This window comes from Pipistrellus kuhlii, unplaced genomic scaffold, assembly GCF_014108245.1.
Source record: "Pipistrellus kuhlii isolate mPipKuh1 unplaced genomic scaffold, mPipKuh1.p scaffold_m20_p_48, whole genome shotgun sequence".
Lineage (NCBI taxonomy): Eukaryota > Metazoa > Chordata > Mammalia > Chiroptera > Vespertilionidae > Pipistrellus > Pipistrellus kuhlii.
The window spans coordinates 2300639-2321395 of NW_023425549.1; the positions used below are offsets into that span (position 1 = coordinate 2300639).

At 46.7% G+C, this 20757-nt stretch overlaps 1 protein-coding gene across 5 annotated transcripts in view; it reads right to left on the reverse strand.

Annotated features, from left to right (window-relative positions):
* LOC118704856 (katanin interacting protein) overlaps positions 1 to 20757 on the reverse strand; it is a 187453-nt gene that overhangs the window by 152571 nt on the left and 14125 nt on the right. The window lies entirely within an intron of this gene.

The window sequence follows — 20757 nt, forward strand, 5'->3', positions numbered from 1 at the left end:
ACTGGACATGGTCACTTCCAGTGGGTCTACACATGACTGGGGCCTGATGGCAGTGGGACTCCCAGCGGGTAATAAAGCACAAGGCAGGAAACATAGCTCTTTCTATGAAGGTGAGAATAAGGGAAGAGCTAAAGCCCAAAGATGAACCTCTGGCCAAACTAGGGCCAACATTTAAAAGGATTTAGAAAAGAGACACCTGGTGACTTCTCAGGAGACCACGGATTACACAGTATCTTGGTATAGTAAACATCTTTTGGGTTATTTGCTTAGCCATAATAACACCCTAAACTGCCCCCTTCTCTATTCTTCTCCTCCTCATCCCCAGGGTGGGACCCTGACCCGCTGCAGCCAATCAGAATCGCAGCCTCGGGGATTTGGAATTGGTTCTGAGAGACAGGGTTAAGAGGGCCAGAGCAGGGTTCTTTGTGTGTGAGCTTTGACACAGTGACCAGCCAGCCTTGAGATAGAATAGACTCTATTCAATAGAGAATGACAGACAGAACGGACTTAACTGAAATTGACTGCATGCCTGCCTCTGCGGTCACAGAGACCCATGTAGACTATCTGGATGTATTTTCTTCCTTTCCTTTTCTTTTTTACTTTTTTTTTTTTTTTTTTTTTTTTTTTTTTTTTGCCTTAAGACAAAGAGCCCAGGGTTTAGGAATGAGAAAGAGCTGAGGAAAGCATATCACTGTGGGGGGGAGAGGGGGAATGTCGATAGTTGCAGAGGTTGTAGGTGTGTTAGGACAGGGGGTATATGAGAACTCTGTACTTTCTACTTTGCTTTGCTATGAACCTTAAACTGCTCTAAAAATAAAGTTGTTTATTTTTTTAAAATATATTTTATTGATATTTTACAGAGAGAAAGAGAGAGGGAGAGTTAGAAACATTGATGAGAAACATCAATCAGCTGCCTCCTGCATACCCCCTACCGGAGATGTGCCCACAACCAAGGTACATGCCTTTGATCAGAATCGAACCTGGGACCCTTCAGTCCGCAGGCCGACGCTCCATCCACTGAGCCAAACTGGTTAGGGCTATTTTTAATTTATTTTTTTATTTTTTTATTTTTAGAAAAGAGTCCAGGATATAAGAATCAAGTGATATGAGTTGTTAGGCCAATTGTATTCCAACTTCTGTACTCTGAGGCTCTGGGGCAGGAGCCAGGGTGGACAGCTCCCACAATCACCTGCTCTGGCTGTCAGAGGAGGGACACACCAGGTAATACAGGCCAGGTGATGCTTAGCCTGGAGCTAGGAGACAGGCCTGGACCTGGAACAGGACAGAGTGCGCTGGAGGCCAGGGGTCAGGGAAGGAGGTTTTTAGTAGCAGAAGTAGTTCTGAGGCAAGTAAGATGCCAGCAGGGCCAAGTAAGGCCCAGAGCAAGGGTAGGGAGCAGGAGGGAAACAGAGCTAGGGCAGGGTAGGCAGGGTGCACACCAGAGTCTAGCAGAGGGCCTTCCTGTGCTGGTCAGACATATGTCTGGGGACCTGGTTCAGTGGACAGCTAACCAGTTAGGGCACCCTGGTCAAGTCACAGGATCCAACAGGATCTCTCTGGACCATATTTCCTTCCTTAAAAAAGAAGAAATTAGACTGAATTACCTCTGGGTTTGCTTTTCTTCTATAAAATTCTGTTTCACCAATAAGGAACAGGGAAAGAAGCCACCATTAAGCTGGGTCATAAAAACAAAATATTAATACAAAAAAACATAGAGCTTAACTACTGAAATATGAAAGCAAATCTCTCTACTGGAGTTAATTAGAAGCTTCTTTATTCATTAAATTGGAAAACAATGTGCTTATTTTCCAATGAAGATAATTTGCTCTAATTACACGCATTTGTTATCTAATGCTCCTGTCCTCACACCACTGAGCCCCTCTCTCCTCCAGGTAACTCAATGTGGACAGCTCCTTCTTGCCAAGGATGGGAGGAACCAGATTACACCACACCCGTCTACTTAGTTTCTCCGAGTATCCTCCTACCCAGATCTCATTCTATTCCCACAACTCAGCGAGTGAGATGGAAGGAGTAACATCTATACTAATAAAAGGGTAAAATGCTAATTAGACTGAACACCTTCAGGACGACCTTCCGGATGTCATTCCCTACATCCTTCCTGACAAAGCCATGTTGGTGGGGCCAAGGCAGAGGAGGTTAGAGGCAATCAGACAGGCAGGGGAGAGCAGTTAAGGAGACCAGGTCAGCAGGGGAGAGCAGTTAGGGCAAACAGGCTATCAGGGGAGAGCAGTTAGGGCAAACAGGCTATCAGGGGAGAGCAGTTAGGGGGGTCAGGCTGGCAGACAGGTGAGCGGTTAGGAGCGAGAGGTCCCAGATTGGAGAGAGTGCAGGCCGAGCTGAGGGGACTCCCTTCCCATGCATGAATTTTGTGCACCCGGCTTCTGGTTAACATATATTCTGTCTGCAAAATTAAGGGGATGTTCCTCTGCCTTTTGCAAGGTGACCTGTCAGATTCAGTTATGAAACAATAAATAAGGCCAAATGTAAATGACACCTGAGTACCTCACTTTACAAAACAGATGTGTGCCTGGGGAAAAGATGAAAGAAGTGAATGCACTGAATTTTTTAACTACAATACCGTCCTCTCTCACTTATGATTTCAGAGAGATTTTATCTGCCCTCAGGATTTCTTTCCATGGTAGGAAAACTGTAGCATTCAGTTTTACTTTTCTCTAGATGCTGATAATAATATTCATCACTACCATTCAGACGGGAGTTGTTGCTTCCTTGGATGTTAGCTTCTGAAGCCATCAGGCAAGGGGAAATCAGCATCAAAATTACCGCTGGTGAGAGCAGCCTTACACCTCCCGCAAAGCACAGTCCCCAGGACACAGCCTTTCAGATCCATGGCTGCAGACTAGTGTGCATGTGCAATAGTTAATGCATATGGAAATGTATGCTACATGATAAAAATGTCATTTATGATATTGCTAATTAAACTATTCATATTGTAATTACTCCCTCTATTTTCCTCGTGGAGCTGGAGGCGAGTAGCAGGGGTGGGCCCAAGAGTGGGGCATGTAGTTCATGAAAGTTAAATGCTGGCTTGCTGCAGCCCCCCTGCACTGGACACCTAATACGTGCCAAGTCTACACAAGCTTCGTGTCCCACATCCTCACAACCACTCCTTTAGGTCAGGGGTCAATCACCTTTGTCTGTAGTGCTACAGAGTAAATATTTTGTCCTTTATAGGCAATAAGGTCTAAGGTACAACTAACTAACTACTCAACTCTGCCATTGCAGTGTGAAAGCAGCCATAAACACTATGTAGACAAGAAGGTATGGTTGTGTTCCAATAAAACTTTATTCATAAAAACAGTGCCCTGGTTGGTGTGGCTCAGTTGGTTGGGTGTGCTCCATGCACTGAAAGGTTGTGGGCTCAATCCCAGATGGGGCATGCAAGAGGCAGCTGATAAATGCTTCCTCTCACATGATCTCTGTCTCTGTATGTATCTTTCTCTCTCTTTCTCTCTAAACAAACTAACTAACAAACAAAGAACTAAAGAAAACAGGCAGCAGGCTAGACTTTGACCCACAGGCAGCAGTTTGCTGATTTGCGCTTTAGATGGACAGTATTATTCCCATCGCTACAAACCAATGATGAAATGAGAAACAATGGGGGTGATTGAGCTGCTTGCTCAAGGTCACAAACATGTAGCAGAGCTCAGGGTGCGCCCAATCACCATCAGCATTACCACATCCTCGCATGCGCAGCAGTAGTGCTGTCATCACCACCACCATCATTATCATCACCACTAACAGGACCTCACCTTAATCAGAGTTTGCGTGTGCCCCTCATTGAGCTCCAGGCTAAGTACCTAAATCAACTCGTTTATTCTTCAAAACTACCCTACAGAAAAGGTACTATTATCCCATTCATCAGAGAAGGGCACCCAGCCCCAAAGAGGTTAGGGAAGTGTCCAGTACCACTCAGCTAGTGAGTAGCAAAGCTTTGATTTGAATCTGGGCAATTTGGCCCCAGCGCCTGCACGCCTACCCACTAAGTCCACTGTCCCTGTCAGATCTTTAAAGACAGGTATAAGAAGGCCAGAACGGGCTGGGGAGGGAGTCTGGCTTAAGGATCTCTTTCTGTGGTGCAGCTGTTTAATGTACATGGGACACCTAAAGCAATTAACAAGGGGATTAGAAGAAAATGACTCCTCAAGGGCAAAGGGAGATGGAGCTCCCTACTGGCCAGAAAAAGCCAAATGTGAAAAGGCGAACTTGGCAGTCACAACACACCATTCACTCGGGTAAACAAATGCACAGCCTTGACCGGCCAGGGTGGGCTTTGGAGAATGAAGGTGAGTCAGTGGAAATCCTGCAGGCAGAGGGCCCGGCAGGGACCCCCCATCACAGAGGAGTTCTGAACAGAGAACTTGTGTCTCCCCGCTGGTGTGATGGTGCTTCCCTTAGGGTACTAAAATACGCTTATTTCTTCTGCTGTCCAAAGAGGAGGCCTCGCAGTGCTCTCGGTCTTATATGTCTATGTAATTTAATTTAAATGACAAATGTCCCATTGAGACTCCACTTTCCCTCACCTCTCTGACTGGCAGGAATCCAGAGGTTTGACAATATACTGTTGGCAAGAGCTGGGAAGCAGGCACTTTTGAGCACTGCTGGGAGGATTACAAAATGGCACAGCCCCTTTGGAGGATATTTCAGCGACATCCTCACAGGACAATGCATTTTCCCTTTGAGCTATTGATAGTAATATCACTTCCAGGAGTCTACTGTGAAGAAACGCCTCCACAAACAGGAGACAAATGCATGTACAAGATATCCACTGTCTCATCACTTACATCAGCGAACATTAGAAATAACACTTAAGTCTAAGAGTAGGGACTGGCTGAATAAATATGGTGAATCCACATAATGGAGTGGAATACTATGAAGTTAGAAGAAAAAATAAGCAGGCTAATTATACATCTTTTTCTTCCCTTATATATATCTTATCCTATCTAATAAAGAGGAAATAAGCTAATTGACCCTCACACAGTCACAAAGATGGAGGCACCCACAGCCCATAAGGAGGGAATATAGTAATTGACTGCCATGCCCTCAAAGATGGTGACACCCACAGCCACAAGATGGCAGCACCCAGTTCCCTCAGGCCCGTCAGGGAAGCGAAGCGGGCACATGGCATGGCTGGGCCCACCCCCAGGCGGGTCAGTGTCCTGCCTCCGGGGCTCCCTAGTCCCCTCAGCCCCCCAGCTGCCCAGGCCAGCCTGAGGCACAGGCAAACCTTGGATGGCCACTGTCCAGCTGTCTAGGGCTGGTGTGAAGTGCAGGTGAGCCTCGGATGGCAATTGCCCAGCTGTCCAAAGCCACCTAAGGCACAGGTAACCTTGTGCTGCCGGCAGAGGTGTGATAGGAACATCGCCTTCTCCTGATTGCCAGGTCAACTCCTGCCCCTGAGAGCTCCCAGACTGTGAGATGGGGTAGGCCAAGCTGAGTGAACCCCCTCCAGTGCATGAATTCGTCTATACAAATAAAAGGGCAATATGCTAATTAGACCAGACATCTTCCGGACGTCCTTCTGGACAAAACCATGGTGGCAGGGCTGAGGCAGAGGCAGTTAGGAGCAATCAGGCCAGCAGTGGAGAGCAGTTAGGGCAATCAGGCCAGCAGGGAAGAGCAGTTAGGGGGATCAGGCCAGCAGTGGAGAGTAGATAGGGGCAATCAGGCAGGCAGGCAGAGGCGGTTGGGGCGATCAGGCAGGCAGGGGAGCAGTTAGGGGCATCAGGCCGGCAGGCAAAGTGGTGAGGGGCCATCAGGCAGGCAGGCAGGCAGGTGAGTGGTTAGGAGCCAGCAGTCCTAGATGTGTGAGGGATGTCTGACTGCTGGTTTAGGCCCATGGAATAGGGCCCAAACCAGCAGTTGGACATCCCCCAAGGGGTCCCCAATGGGAGAGGGTACAGGCTGGACTGAGGGACACCCTACCCTGCACAATTTTGTGCACCAGGCCTTTAGTCCTATATAATAAAAGGGTAATATGCAAATAGGCCAAATGGCAGAACCGAATAAGCAATCAAGCTAATAATATGATAAGGCTGCTCAACTGCTCGCTATGACCAGGGGGCATTCAACTGGTTGACCAGTCACTATGACATGCACTGACCACCAGGGGGCAGATGCTCTGACTGGTAGGTTAGCTTGCTGCTGGGGTCCAGCCAATTGAGCAAGATGGGACAGACATGCCCTGGAGCCCTCCCACGGTTCCTCCCTGGCCCAGTTGTGCACTGGTGGGGTCCCTCAGCCTGGCCTGCAATCTCTTGCAATTCAGAACTCCTCAGGAGATATCGGAGAGCCAATTTCAGCCTGATCCCGCCTTTGGGGGGACACCAGAGGCAGGGCTCATGGCTAGCAAGCACTGCTGTGGCAGCGTGAGCCTCCCCAGACCGGACTGATTGGCAGGCACAGGGGGGATGGGATGGGCAGGAGCGACAGTGGAGCTGCAGCGGCATTGGACGGTGGGTTTCAGCCCAATCCCTGCAGGCCACCCAGAAGGACCCCACCCATGCAGGAATTCGTGCACCAGGCCTCTAACAGATGATAATATGTTGAGTGAAAAAAATCAAGGGGTAGAAAGCTTAAATAGCATGCAATTTTTTTTTTCTAAGAAAGAGGGCAAATAAGAATGTACACTCATATTGGTTTTATTGGTACAAAAAAACCACCTGGAAGGCACATGTACAGGAGTAGCTTCTTCAGATTTTTTAAGATTTTTTGTTAATTTTTAGAGAGAGAAGTGAGAGGAAGAGAAACATTGACATGACAGCAAAATATTAATCGGCTGCCTCCTGCATGCCACTCACAGGGGCTTGAGCCCACGTGCTACGACAGGGAATCGAACTAGCAATCCTTCAATGCAAGGGATGATACCCAACCCACTGAACCACACCTGCCAGGGCTCAACGTATTACATATGTCCCCCTTCTCCCCCACTGACCCCTGCTAGCCTGCACCCTCCACCCCCGCCTCAGGCCTATATCCATAGGTTATGCATATATGCATAGATCTTCGGTTAATCTCTTCTCACCCCCCACTCCCACCTTCCCTCTGAGATTTGACAGTCTGTTCCATGTTTTTATGTATCTGGATGTATTTTGTTCAACAGTTTATTTTGTTCATTAGATTCCACTATGAGTGAGATCATGTGATACTTGTCTTTCTCTGACTAGCTTATTTCCCTTAGCATAATGCTCTCCAGGTCCCTCCATGCCTTCCCAAAGGGTAAGAGAGCCTTCTTTTTTTACTGCTGCATAGTATTCCATGGTGTAAATGTACCACAGCTTTTTTATCCACTCATCTACTGATGGCACTTGGGCTGTTTCCAGCTCTTAGCTATTATAAATTGTGCTAGTATGAACATAGGAGTGCATACATTATTTTTTATTGGTGTTTCAGGTTTCCTAGGATAGATTCCTAGAAGTGGGATTACTGAGTCAAACAGCAGCTCCAAATTTAAGTTTTTGAGAAAACTCCATACTGTTTTCCATAATGCCTGCACCAGTCCTCATTCCCATCAGCAGTGTATTAGGGTTGTCTTTTCTGCACATCCTCGCCAACACTTGTCATTTGTTGATTTGTTGATGGTAGCCATTCTGACGGGTGTGAGGTGATTACTTTTACTTTTGAATGATTTATTTGGATTTATTTCCTATTCAAGAAAGTAAAATAAAGTAAAAATATTGAATGTCCAAAGGCTGATTCAAATTTTTAAAAGATATAACATAAGGAGAAAGGCTGTAAGCCTTCCCATCTGAGGTCTGAGAGAGGGTGGTCTGTGGGAGGGAGATGAAGTAGCCTCCATGAACCTTAGGTGCCCAAAGATTGCTGGAAAGAGAACACAATATTTTCAGAGAACAAACTGCCTTTTTTTAAAGAAATAAATCTGTAGTGCATGGGAGATAAGAACAAAGCGACAAAATGGTTTCAGGAAACAATTTCTTAGCTAAGTCAATGTGACCTACTCATTTATTTGAGGGCAAAGCTTGTTTTGTGTGTGTGTGGTTTTTTAAAAATATATATTTATTGATTTCAGAGAATGGAGAGGGAACATCAATGACGAGAACCACTAATTGGCTGCCTCCTGCATACCCCACACTGGAGATCAAGCCCATAACACAGGCACGTGCACGTGCCCTTGACTAGAATTGAACCCAGGACCCTTTAGTCCACAAGCTGATGCTCTACCCACTGAGCCAAATCAGCTAGGGCGAGGCAAAGATTTATGAAATAGCTAGACAAAATGAAAGATGAAAAAGAAAAGGGAGGGAAATTGGGGCCTATTCTAATGTGTTGTCTGGAAATCATGGTTTCCTAGTGCCTCCTGAGAACTACACTGTTGGGTTGCCCTAGCTAATAGCTCTTGGGATTTCCTGTCATGTGCAACACAAAGCCACCCAAGGTCACAGAGCAAGGAAGGAGAAGAACTTGGGTTAGCAATGAGTAAGTCTAGCTGCTCAGCCAGTGTTAGATACACCCTGCTGCCTGCCTGCTCCCTGCACACCCTGCCCCCACCTCCACAGGCCTTCAGCCCCATCCCAGCTTCCTGAACTTTGATCCTGGCTTCAACCTACAGCCTTTGCAAAGACAAATGTGGCAGAGTCAAAGCGGGCAGGATGGGGACAGGGCAGCATGGAGAGCACCTGCCCAGCTTAATGGAGAATCACTATTGAGCTCCAGCCACAGGTTTCCAAGCAGAAATACGGGCTCAGGTTTGTTCGATTAAATTTTTCCAGAGAAGTTCAGTTTTATGAGAAAGCTTCTAATTTTTTTAAGTGGGAAGTTTGTTTTATTTTGATAATATTTTTACATTAATTATTTGAGAGAGAAAGAGAAACATTGATGTGAGACTGGAACATCAGCCAGCTGCCTCCTGCACATTCCCTACCAGGGATTAAGCCCCAAACCCAGGCATGTGCCCTGACCAGGAATCAAACCTGCAACACTTCAATGCACAGAATGACCCCCAACCAACTGAGCCACACCAGCCAGTGCAAAGATTCTCATTTTTAAAAAATAAATAATTTTTTAAAAATTTAAGCTCTGTCAGTCCCAACAAAACAGGCCTCAAGTTTCCAACCTAAGAGGTAACCAGGCAGAAGACTGAAAAATCTCTGGTTCATCCCATTATCTACATATATATATATAAAAGGCTAATATGCTAAGTGTCTGACTATCCTGTGATGCGCACTGACCACCAGGGGGCAGATGCTCAACACAGGAGCTGCCATGCCATGCACTGACCATTTACAGAGAAATGGCACCGCAGACCTGATGCCCACAAAGCAACACTCAGCTTCCCCCAAGAGGGGCACAGGCCCCACCACTACCCTGGAGTGATAGCCCACCAAATCGCAGCCAATGCTGCCAAGACCCCATGGCATAAAATTCAGCCCTCAGCCCGCCCAGCCTGGAAACAGTGGCTGTGGGTGACAGGTAAAGACACCATGTAGCAATGCCCCTTCCTCTCCCTAGTGATGACTAGCCTCCCTACAATTTCTTCAGCCCAAGAACACAGCTTGCTTTATAGCCAGATACAAATATTTCACACTTTCACCAAATGTCTGTGGAGCGTTTTCCCGTGCCTCCTCTCATTTGATCCTCACAGAAGTCCTGGAGTAAGTAGATAGGAGACTCATTTCCTATTTTCTTTTCATTAGCCAGAAAATGGAGATTTAGAAAGCTTAGACACTTAACCTGAGAAGAAGAAATGGTGGACCTCGAAAATGACTTCAGCTTTTCTCACTGCACAGAATATAGTCAAACACTGCTGCAGTTAAATATTTTAACCTTTGTTCTCACTGCCTGATCTACAGTAATAATCTGCTTTGTGTTGATATTTACTGCTGTGTTGCTGGCTATTACCTGAAAGAGAAGTTGGGGTGCTTCACTGGGCTGAAAAAAGTTTAGCTAAATCAGAAAGCAGGTCTAATTAAGCATGTTTATTCTATACTAAAGTAGTGGGGTGTCCCTCAGCCCGGCCTGCCCGCTCTCACAGTGCAGGAGCCCCCAGGGCGGGATGTGACCAGCAATCTGGGGAAGGCAACGCCCCCATCACACCTCTGCCACTGCCATTGCCGGCAGTGCAAGCCTCAGCTGGCCCTGGTTACCTTAGTCTTGGGCAGCCCCCCGCACCTGGGCAGTCAACATCCAAGGCTTGCCTGGACCAAGAGCTGGCCTGAGGTGGCTGGGCAGCTTACATCTGAGGTTTGCTTGCACCTTGAACTGGTCCTATGTGGCTGGGAAGCCAACATCTGAGGCTTGCCTGCACCTCAGGTGTCAGCTGGGCAGCCACCATCCGAGATTTGCCTGTGCCTTGGGCTGGCCCTGGGTGGCTGGGGGACTGAGGAGACTGGGGAACTCCAGCACCGAGCAGCCAGATCTGCCTAGGGCAGGCCCAGCCATGCCGTGCACCTGCCACCCCAACGGGGCTGAGGGGACTGGGTGCCGCCATCTTGGAGCGTGGCAGTCAATTAGCATATTTCCTCATTATTGGCTGTAGGAACTGCCATCTTTGTGAGGGTGTGACGGTCAATTAGCATATTCCCTCTTTTCTTTTCTTTTCCAAAAAAAATATTGTTTACAGAGAGAAAGGGAGAGGGATAGAGAGTTAGAAACATCAATGAGAGCCAAAACCAGTTTGGCTCAGTGGACAGAGTGTAGGCACACTGACCACCAGGGGGCAGCTCCTGCATTAAGTATCTGTCCCCTGGTGGTCAGTGCATGTCATATCGACCAGTCATTCCACTGTTCGGTCAATTTGCATATATATAAAGAGCCAGGGTCATAACATCCAAAATGACTGAAGGCTTGGCCAAACACCAGGCTGGCAAGGCCTGGAGAAAGAAGCAGGGTGGCTGAAACCGATTTGGCTCAGTGGTAGAGCGTCGGTCTGCGGACTGAAGGGTCCCAGGTTTGATTCCGGTCAAGGGCATGTACATTGGTTGCGGGCACATCCCCAGTGGGGGGTGTGCAGGAGGTAGCTGTCGACGTTTCTCTCTCATCAACGTTTCTAGCTCTCTCTCCCTCTCCCTTCCTCTCTGTAAAGAAAATCAATAAAATATATTATTAAAAAAAAAAAAAGGAAGCAGGGTGATCACCTCTCTCAGGGTCTTGCCAGCAGCCAAGCTTCTCTCTCTCTCTCTCTCTCTCTCTCTCTCTCTCTCTCTCTCTCTCTCTCTCTCCCAGAAGTCAGCAGTTCAGCCTGCTCGCCAATAGCCTTGGGTGGCTGCTGATCAGCCCTGCCTCTATGATCAGGCTCGGAGATAGCCCCAAATATGTTGACTGGCATAGAAACTAACCAATCAAAACCAAATCTTGCGAGGAGCCAATGGCTGCCTAGGAGGCAGAGTTTTTTACACTGACTGGCATAGAAACCAACCAAAGCCAAATCTGAGTAAATTGCAAGGAACCAATGGCTGCCTAGGAGGCAGAGCTTTTGACACCAACTGGCATTGAAACCGACCAATCAGAACTAATTCTGGGTAAACTGCGACAAGCCAGTGGCTGCCTAGGAGGTGGAGCTTTTGAGAATGACTGGCATAGAAACCAACCAATCAGAACCTACTCTGGGTGGACTGGGAAGGCAGAACCTAAGGTGGAGGCTGAGGAGGGGTTGTAAGGGCAACAGCTATTTGGTGTAAGGTGTAAGAAATTGATTGAATTTAAAAAATATATATATATTATTGATTTTTTACAGAAAGGAAGGGAAAGAGAGAGCTAGAAACGTCGATGAGAGAGAAACATCGACCAGCTGCCTCTTGCACACCCCCTACCAGGGATGTGCCCGCAACCAATGTACATGCCCTTGACCGGAATCGAACCTGGGACCCTTCAGTCCGCAGACTCACACTCTACCAGTGAGCCAAACCGGCTTCGGCTGATTGAATTTTTTAATGACGGGTTTGGCAGTATAGGCATTGGTCGGCAAACCACAGCTCACAAGTCACACGCGGCTCTTTGGCCCCTTGAATGTGGCTCTACCACAAAATACCACATACCCTAATTAAGATAATAACAATGTACCTACCTATATAGTTTAAGTTTAAAAAATTTGGCTCTCAAAAGAAATTTCAATTGTTGTACTGTTGATATTTGGCTTGGCTGACTAATGAGTTTGCCAACCACTGGCTGGCTGTCAGTTCAGATATAGGGATTATGTTTTTGTATGCCAAGAGCATTTCCTCCTGCTGAAAAAGGCTTTTCCCCCAATTTAAGCAATCTATTCTATATAATCTAGCTATACTAATGAAAGGGTAATATGCTAATTAGACCAGGCCAACCAGCCTTCTTCCAGATGTCTGATTTCCTTCTGGATAAAGCCATGGTGGTGGGACCAAGGCAGAGGCAGTTAGGGGCAATCAGGCCAGCAGGGGAACGCAGTTGGGGGCAAGATCAGGCCAGCAGGGGAGGGCAGTTGGGGGCAGGATCAGGTGGCAGGGCAAGGCATTTGGGGGCAACCAGGCAGGCAGGCAGAGGGGTTAGGGGCAATCAGGCAGGCAGGCAGGTGAGTGGTTAGGAGCCAGTTGTCTGGGATTGCTAGAGAGATTTCCCAGATTGGAGAGGGTGCAGGCCGGGCTGAGGAGCCCCCAACCATGCACAAATTTTGTGCACCAGGCCTCTGGCAGGACATATAAAAGGCTAAGTTAACTCATTCATGCACGCTACATATAAAGCTCTTGCTGGTGCCAATTGCATACGTGTGTTTCGACCTATCATTGTTGATCGTGAATTTGGTTGACACTTCAATTGTAGAAAAAGGGCAAATAGTGATATTAAAATATTTCTTCTAATTAATTTCCTTTCAATGTGCACCATGCCACTAGTTTCTTCATCTCAATGCATGGGCCCTTTTATTGGAAGGGCCCATGCACTGAGCTCTTTAAGGAAATCTCATTATAACAATAGAAATCTATTAGACAAAGAGCACGGGAGCCAGGGAAAAAGACTGGCTCTAAGACACAATCTCCTTTCCAAGTCCCCACGCGCACCTCCAGGCTGGTTCTGGGCCTTTAAATTACTCCTGTCTTCTGAAGGCCTAGAACAATATCTCCAACACTTTTTCTTTGCATTTCCTGTGTAACTCAAATTCCCAGGGCCCGGTTTAATGCCAAATTACCTGAGATAAACAAGTCACACTAAGATCTTCTTTTCTTTTCCAAACCTAAACAACAGCTGGCAGCTGGAAATGGTGATTTACAACCTGCACACCAATACATGCATTTGCTTGGTTTACTGGTAGAAATGCTTAGCAGTGCATTCTGTGGCCGGCCTAACAGAAGGGAGGCTGGGGACAATGCTGCGCAGTGGCTGTAGGGGTGTCGAACTCAATCAGAGAAGGGGCCAAAATCTAAAATCCAGCCTAAATCGCGGGCCGAATGGTTTACTGAACAGTCATAAACTGTCATTGTGATGGAAACGCAGCGGAGTGCAGTGATGACAGCGCGGTGCGGGCCACATTGCAAGGCCTGGCGGGACAGATTTGGCCCGCGGGCCTTGTGTTTGACACATGTGGGCTAGAGGGTAGGCTTTGGGGTCAGTCTGTCTGGTTCAGCCAATCATTGCCTGGTTGGCAATCCTAACTGTCCCCATTCCATTACAGCAAGCATGTCAAACTCATGGCCCACAGGCCACATTCCTCATTTATTTGGCCCATGTTAGCCTTTGAGTTTAACATGATTGCATTACAGTCAATTGTCAGGGTTAAGACAGTACATGTGAAACACTTAGACTGGTGATCTGTGCATAGTAGGCACTTAGCACTTAGTAGTTCCCTCACCCAGAAACAGCTGACTGGTCGTGGATCTTAGCAAGTTCTGTTGCACTCTGGCAAGCAAACCTGTCCACTCCTTGCCATCATCCTCCGTGAGCTGTCATCTTTTTCACTAGCCACTTGGTGGGTCTCTTGCCTCCACTACTACTGGGCTTTTCCCACGGGAGCCATCTAAAACTAAGCCTGTATTTTGTCTGCTTGATGCACCAGTATTTCCCGTTCCTCACTTTCACACACAGTCCTGCTCCTTGGACTCAGGATTCCTTCCTGCCTTGAGGCCTTTGCCCTCATTCTCTTGGTCTTCTCATCAATCAGATCTCAGCTTAAAGGGACTTCAAGCATAGCACTTATTAGACCTATTTCTTGTTAATATGTTTGTGGTCTTTCTCCTCCACTAAAATATCAGCTTTGAGAAATTGGAGGCTGCTGTCTGAGTTTTTTATCACAGAATTTCCCAAATCTGGAACAGTGCTTGGAATGGAGTAGACATGAGCAGACCTTTCTGGAACCGATAACTGAGTGTATGAAATTTCTGGATGGACAATGCCAGCAGGGACAGGCGGCAGGATGACTTCTGGAACTGCTGGAAAGACTTCTTCTTCTCTCACAGTGTGCTTTCCTGACCCTTCCCCCTGCTCTTTCTGGGACAGTGAAGCGAAATGTGACACAGTAACTTTAATACACCATTAGAGATAATTGAAAAGTATTGATTTTTTTTTCATGTGAAATTAAATTAATACCACACCTCTGTAATCTAATCAATGGCCTATGTGACAACATGCTTCCAGGCCAAAATGTACTTTGGTCTACATCTGTATCCACCACACAAAGTCAAAGCCATTCCCACTTCACACCCACCCCACCTCATCCTCCCAGCCCAGCCCTGGAGAGCATACAAGTGAAGACACTGCATTTATGAAAATACAGGATGTGGCACATGTTTACAGTGGTGAGTACAGGCAACACAAAGTTTATTCTTGCTATTATTTATTAATTATATTTTCCACACCCACACTCTAAACCTAATTTACTTCACCCTATATGTGTGCATGTGTATGTGTATCCAAAGTAATGTATCTTCTGAGTATTTGCACCCCACCCCTCAAAAATAACCCTGCTGAACCTTGGAAAACACAAGAAATGAAGCATGAGATTCACCTGGAATCCTAAGGAAAGAGATGCAGGTTTTTCTTGTAATCTGATAGCTATATTTTACTGAACCCATTAAGTGCTGGGCACCATTCAAGGGTCTTTAGATGAATAAATTTATTTGATTCTCAGCCCTCTGGGGAGGTCCTACTATTAATCTCCATTTTACAATTTAAAACTCTAGGCAGGGAGAGGCAAGAGTTCTAACTCACTCAGTCTGATCAGCAAGCTCTGCTCCTTCCACTCTTCTCCAGAATACGACTCGGATGGATAGCAAGGAGAGAAAGGGAGAGGGAGGGAGAAAGCGAGAGAGAAGGGAGAGATGAGAGAGGAGGAAGAAAGAAAGGGAAAGAGAGAATCAATGAATCTAATTCTCTGCCGTGGTTTGTCATGGTTCTAACCTGAAGGTTTAAAATGAAATCTCCATCTCAAAGGAAGCAAGCTGCAGAACTTGCCAAGGAGGGGGCTCCTTAGGAGGAAGGCTTGGCAGGTGGGGGAGGCCCCACTGGAATGGGCCTGTTCTCCTTCTCCTGGGCGGCCCAGCAAGGGGCACTTCACTCCTCATGCCTTGGCATCACCCACCTGCCAATAGCAGTGATCAGACTAGACCTAAAGGCTGAGTCCAACCCACAAACATTTGCCTGGTCTCCATGATGGTAAAAACAAACAACAATGTTTTTCAGACAATAGTTAAATTTCACTTAAAATTCCCGAGTTCTAGATTATTTTTAAAAAAATAAAAGACACGGAAAGATCTGGCAACACAGGCTTGCATTCCTGCCTGGCAACAGTTGTCAGGAGCTGAGGACAATGGCCTGCCAGATGGCCTGATGCCCTCTGGATCCCCACCCCACAGGTTGTCTCCCTGCCAGTGAGGGCAGGTCCAAGTTGCCGTTTATCAGCAGATCAGAGAAGTTTTCTTTCCCTGCAGTGAAGATGACAGTGATAGCTCATGTGTCCATGTCTCCAGGAAAAGTGGGAACCTCCACCTCCACCACCCCCGTCGTCTTGCAGCTGACCCTGACATATGGGCTTCCTGTGTGCCAGGCCCCTGCATCATTTATTAATGCAACAAATTCTCACAACCCCAGGAAGAGGATATAGCTATTACCTCTACTTTATAGATGATGGAGAGAGGGAAAAGAGTACATTTCAAGAAATTAGTAGACTTTCAGTGGAGATGGGAGGGAGCAAGAAGAGATTAGCCAAAGAACATGTATGCATATATGCATAACCCATGGACACAGACAATAAGATGGGGAAGGTCTGGGGTGGGGTGGTGGTTGGATGGAGGGGGACAAAAATGGAGAAAAGAAACATCTTTTAACAAAAAATATATACAATAAAATAATAATAATGATTACTTAGATAATTAATTAATTAATTAATTAAAAGAAATTAGTAGCCAATAGATTTCTTTACAAAAATGAAGAATATTCCCAGGTATGCCAAGTGTATTTAGGCATTGGAACAATCTGGCATAGAGCTGCATAAGGAAATGAGTCCTGGCCACTGCAGTCATTTGTATAACCTGCCTGTTCCCTGCAGGCTTCTACCCTGTGACCCCTGCATGGGAACCCCAGGATCCTGAAATACATCAGTCACCACAATGGGATCCTGGACTAGATGTCAAGTCCCTTCCAGCTCTGACCTTCTGTGATTTTAGGTGGTTCATAAAATGTACCTAATTAGCTTGGGACTCCGTGGAGCAGAAACACACACGCGGAACTGCAAGTTCACTCAGACTTGAGAAAAGTGGTGGTGCCTGCAGGGCTCCTGTGTTGGGGACCAGACAGCTGTGGTTGCCCAACCTCCTGCCAGGTGCTGTCTTCACCCATAACTGTCCTGTCCTCAAAGGACATGCTAAGTCAGGGCTGTCTCCAGAGGATCCATCAGCTAAGGGTGGTCAAGGTAGTACCGGTTTCCAAAATGGAGGTGGTGAGACAGCCAGTAAGCCAGGCCCAGTGGAACAGGGAAACTGAGACAGACAGCTGAAGGTCACCTCCCAGAAATAACATCTAGGCTTCAGTTGTCTTTCAACTCGTCTCCAGAAAAGCAGCAAAAAGAGGTGGGGGACACCAGGACCTGCTGTAATGAGCAACAACCCTCACACTGCCCAATCCAGTGGAAACAACCTGAAAGAGCATTCCTGGAAAACTGATGAATATTCTGCTGAACCCTTCCCTAAGATGAGAGAGAGAGAGAGAAAAGCTTCAAGACAATGGATCCACTGTGCTCTCCCAGCATTCCCTTCCTCTCTTATTCCCACACAGGCCTGCACCTCCTAAACCTAAGGGTTCCCAGGAGACTTGCAACCTGGGAGGGATGGGCAGCCGCAGCTCATCACAGGTTAATCTCTTGACCCTGTTCCCAAGACCCCGTTTTCTCTGTCTTCCCAGAGAGCTAGAGCAGCCCAACCTAGGCTCTCCTGTTGCTTCTTCTACACTAAGCCCTCCCTTGTTTTACTGTCTCCAGCTTTAGTAAGCATTCCCTCACAGTCACCTGAACTCATGTGGTGACATTTTCCTACACAAAATCAAGAACCCACACACTACCAGTCACCCTGCACAGACCGGCTCAGGTTCAGGTCTGCTTTCCAGTAACAGTAGGACAAGAGAGTAACAGTGACTTCCCTGGGAGAGGAAGTGGGGGTGGACAGGAAGGTGACTAATAGCGGGGGAACAGAATAACACAGAGGCTGTGGGGTATAAGAAAGGTAGCTAGGACAGGGCATGTTATTAGGACTAGTTTGAATACTCCACCTGACAGTGCCTGAGGGACCAAACTTGTCCACTAGAGGAGGAGGAACAGCCAGGTCTCTGGAGACTTGACCTGGAGCCTTGGTTACAAGATCTGTTCTCTGTCTGCTTTATGGAGACTGGCCAACAACTCACTAAGGGACAAATTGGTTCATCTCCTTCCTGGTTACGATGTCAACCCAGCAAACACTCATGTACCTGTCCTTGGGCCAAGTGCTGGATATACAAAGGAACAAAAGTGGGTCTCTACCCTCAAAGAAGAAGAAAGACATGAAGCCCAATCCCTGCAATAGCACAATTCATGAGGAGCCATGGGATCCTGCAAGTATTAATTATTCTGTACCACAGTCTACAGTGTGGAGCTGACTTGAAAGAAGGGTGGCAAGGAACACATCACTGGCAAGGCAGGGAGTTGGGAGAGAATATGGTGTGCCCAAGAGATAGCCAGCTTCCCAATGTGTGTCCTGCAGGGTTTGAAATCTCAAGTGCCTGCAGGGTTGGGACAATATTCTCAATGCAAAATGAGCACTTGATAACTGGCACCACCAATCCGAAGAGGCCAAACTGACATTACAAGTCAACTATTGAGGTGGCCACTGTTCGGTGCTAAGGACTAGGGCTGTGACAGAAGGCAGGCCCACTGGGGCCAAAGCACCGTTTTATCTGGAGACTGAAAAGGCCAGGCTTTAATGGAAATCTCTATGTTTAAATATGGGAAAACACAGCTACGGACCCAGTTCAGCCCAGTGTTAAAACTCTGGGCATGAATAGGTGGATGACTATTTAAAGATGAGATTGGAGACCAGAAGACCAACTAAGGATATTGGCAAGGGGAAACAGCTTCCCCAGGAAAATTCTCCACTTAAATGTGCTATGTTCACTGAGCAATTGTTAAGACTACAAGGGTCAGACATCATAAGTCATCCTGTGGCACTGAAGACAACTGATACTTTCTTATCCTATATAATAAAAGCCTAATATACTAAGTGTCCTGTGATACTGTCAACCGTTCAACCAATCAAAGTGTAATATGCTAATGATATGCTAAGAATGCTCAACAGCTTGTTATAATGTGCACTGACCACCAGGGGGCAGATAGTCAACCAGTCACTATGACGTACACTGACCACCAGGGGGCAGGCAGATGCTCCAACCTGGTAGGTTACCGTAGTTTGCTGTTTGAGTCCTGCCAATCAGGACTGAGCGAGACAGGCCAGACATGCCCTGGAGCCCTCCCACAACCCTTCCCCCGCTGGCCAACCTCATGCATCACACCCCGGCCCCAATCATGCACTGGTGGGGTCCCTCAATTTGTCCTCTTGCAATCAGGGACCACTCAGGGGATGTCGGAGAGCTGGTTTCAGCCCGATCCTGCAGGCCAGGCCAAAGGACCCCACTGGTGTACAAATTCGTGCACGAGGCCTCTAGTACTATTTATCAGCTTTTTAAAAAATTATTATTATTAAAACTAAAAGATAAGTATAGCACAGTATGGCACCCATGAAGTCCATAGGGATTTTCAAAATTGTCCAAGTGAAAGGAATTTAAAGACAGGAAGGGCAGTTTTAAGGAAGGAGGGTCCAGCGCAGAGGAATGCATATGTGACAGAGGGCAGAGGCAGCTCCAAACTGCCCGTTTATTATAAGAATGTTACAAGGTAAGGAGAAGAATAAGAGGGGGGCACCAGGTGGGCTTTGAAACTGTGGTACTGACACCATGTAGGGAAAAGGGGGGAAAGGAGCCAATTAGGAAAGCACAGGGGAAGGGGTCTAATTAGAGTGTAGCGTATACAGACAAAGAGCTGCCAGCATTTATAAACCTGTAAACAGACTGAGGACTGTTTATGTTTTTTTCTTCCCATTTTAGAGAGGGAGGGACTCTCCTACTTGGGGACCCTTCCCCAAGGAGGAGTTTATATATGCTTGCAATAAACTTCCACATTTTTGCTAAAATCTTTTAGTCCGTAATTTTATTCTTCAAACTTCGTAGAACAAGAACCTACAATGAGAGTCCAGTGTGCCATTCTGCATATCACAATTTCATACTAGAGCAGGATGTAACTTCAAATGCCTCTGGGGCCCAGCCAGGTACCACATGCAATGAGGGGAGCCAGTTAGGTAGGTGCTTTGGTGGCCTGGACAGTGACCCTCCCATCTCCACTCTGCTCCAGCTGTGAGGGAACTGAGGCCAGGCAGAATTCTAATTTGGATTTCACAGACTTTAATTGAGATTTTAAAGGAAATACCATAATCATATATTTATGGGAAATCTCCCAATTTTTCTATGTTAAGAGCTAATTAAAACATTTAAAAAACAAAACATATGGGCCAAATAAACATGCCTGTGGGCTATATTTCACCCTGATTTGTAATGTCTGCCATAAAGAATTCATTTTTAAATGTTCTGTATCTCTATTTTTAAAGGATTATAAAAATTTAGCTTATATCCTATATAATAAAAGCTCAGTGACTGATGGTGGAACAATCAGAATGACTGGTTGACCAGTTGTTATGACACACACTGACCACTAGGGGGAAGATGTCCAACGCAGGAGCTGCCCCCTGGTGGTCAGTGGAAGCGCTGCTCAGCTGACCCGGTTGAGCAGTGCTCCTATACCAGGCTAATCCCTGCAGGCCACGCCCCCCAACCAGTGCACAATTCCTGTGCACCTGGCCTCTAGTATAAAAATAATCAACTTCACAGAAATGTTTGAGACTAGTACAATGAACTCCTACTTACTCTTCACCTGGATTCAATCTTACTCATCTTGAAATCTCTGCATGCCAGGGCCCAAAGGCACTACAATGCTGAGGAGTCACTGAATGAACGCCCTGAGGAAAAATAAGCAAAACACTGTGTGCCAAGTCCCGTTGGCTGAAACGACAGGGTGGAATGAAAGCCAAAAATATCAAGGAAAGAAATGAATCAGATTCAAGATAGGAACCAAGGAAGGAAAAGAGAATAGACACAAAGATTACATGGACCACACATTTATTTTGCCTGCTGAATGCCTGCTTTGTTTTGTTTTTTTGTTTTGCTTGGCTT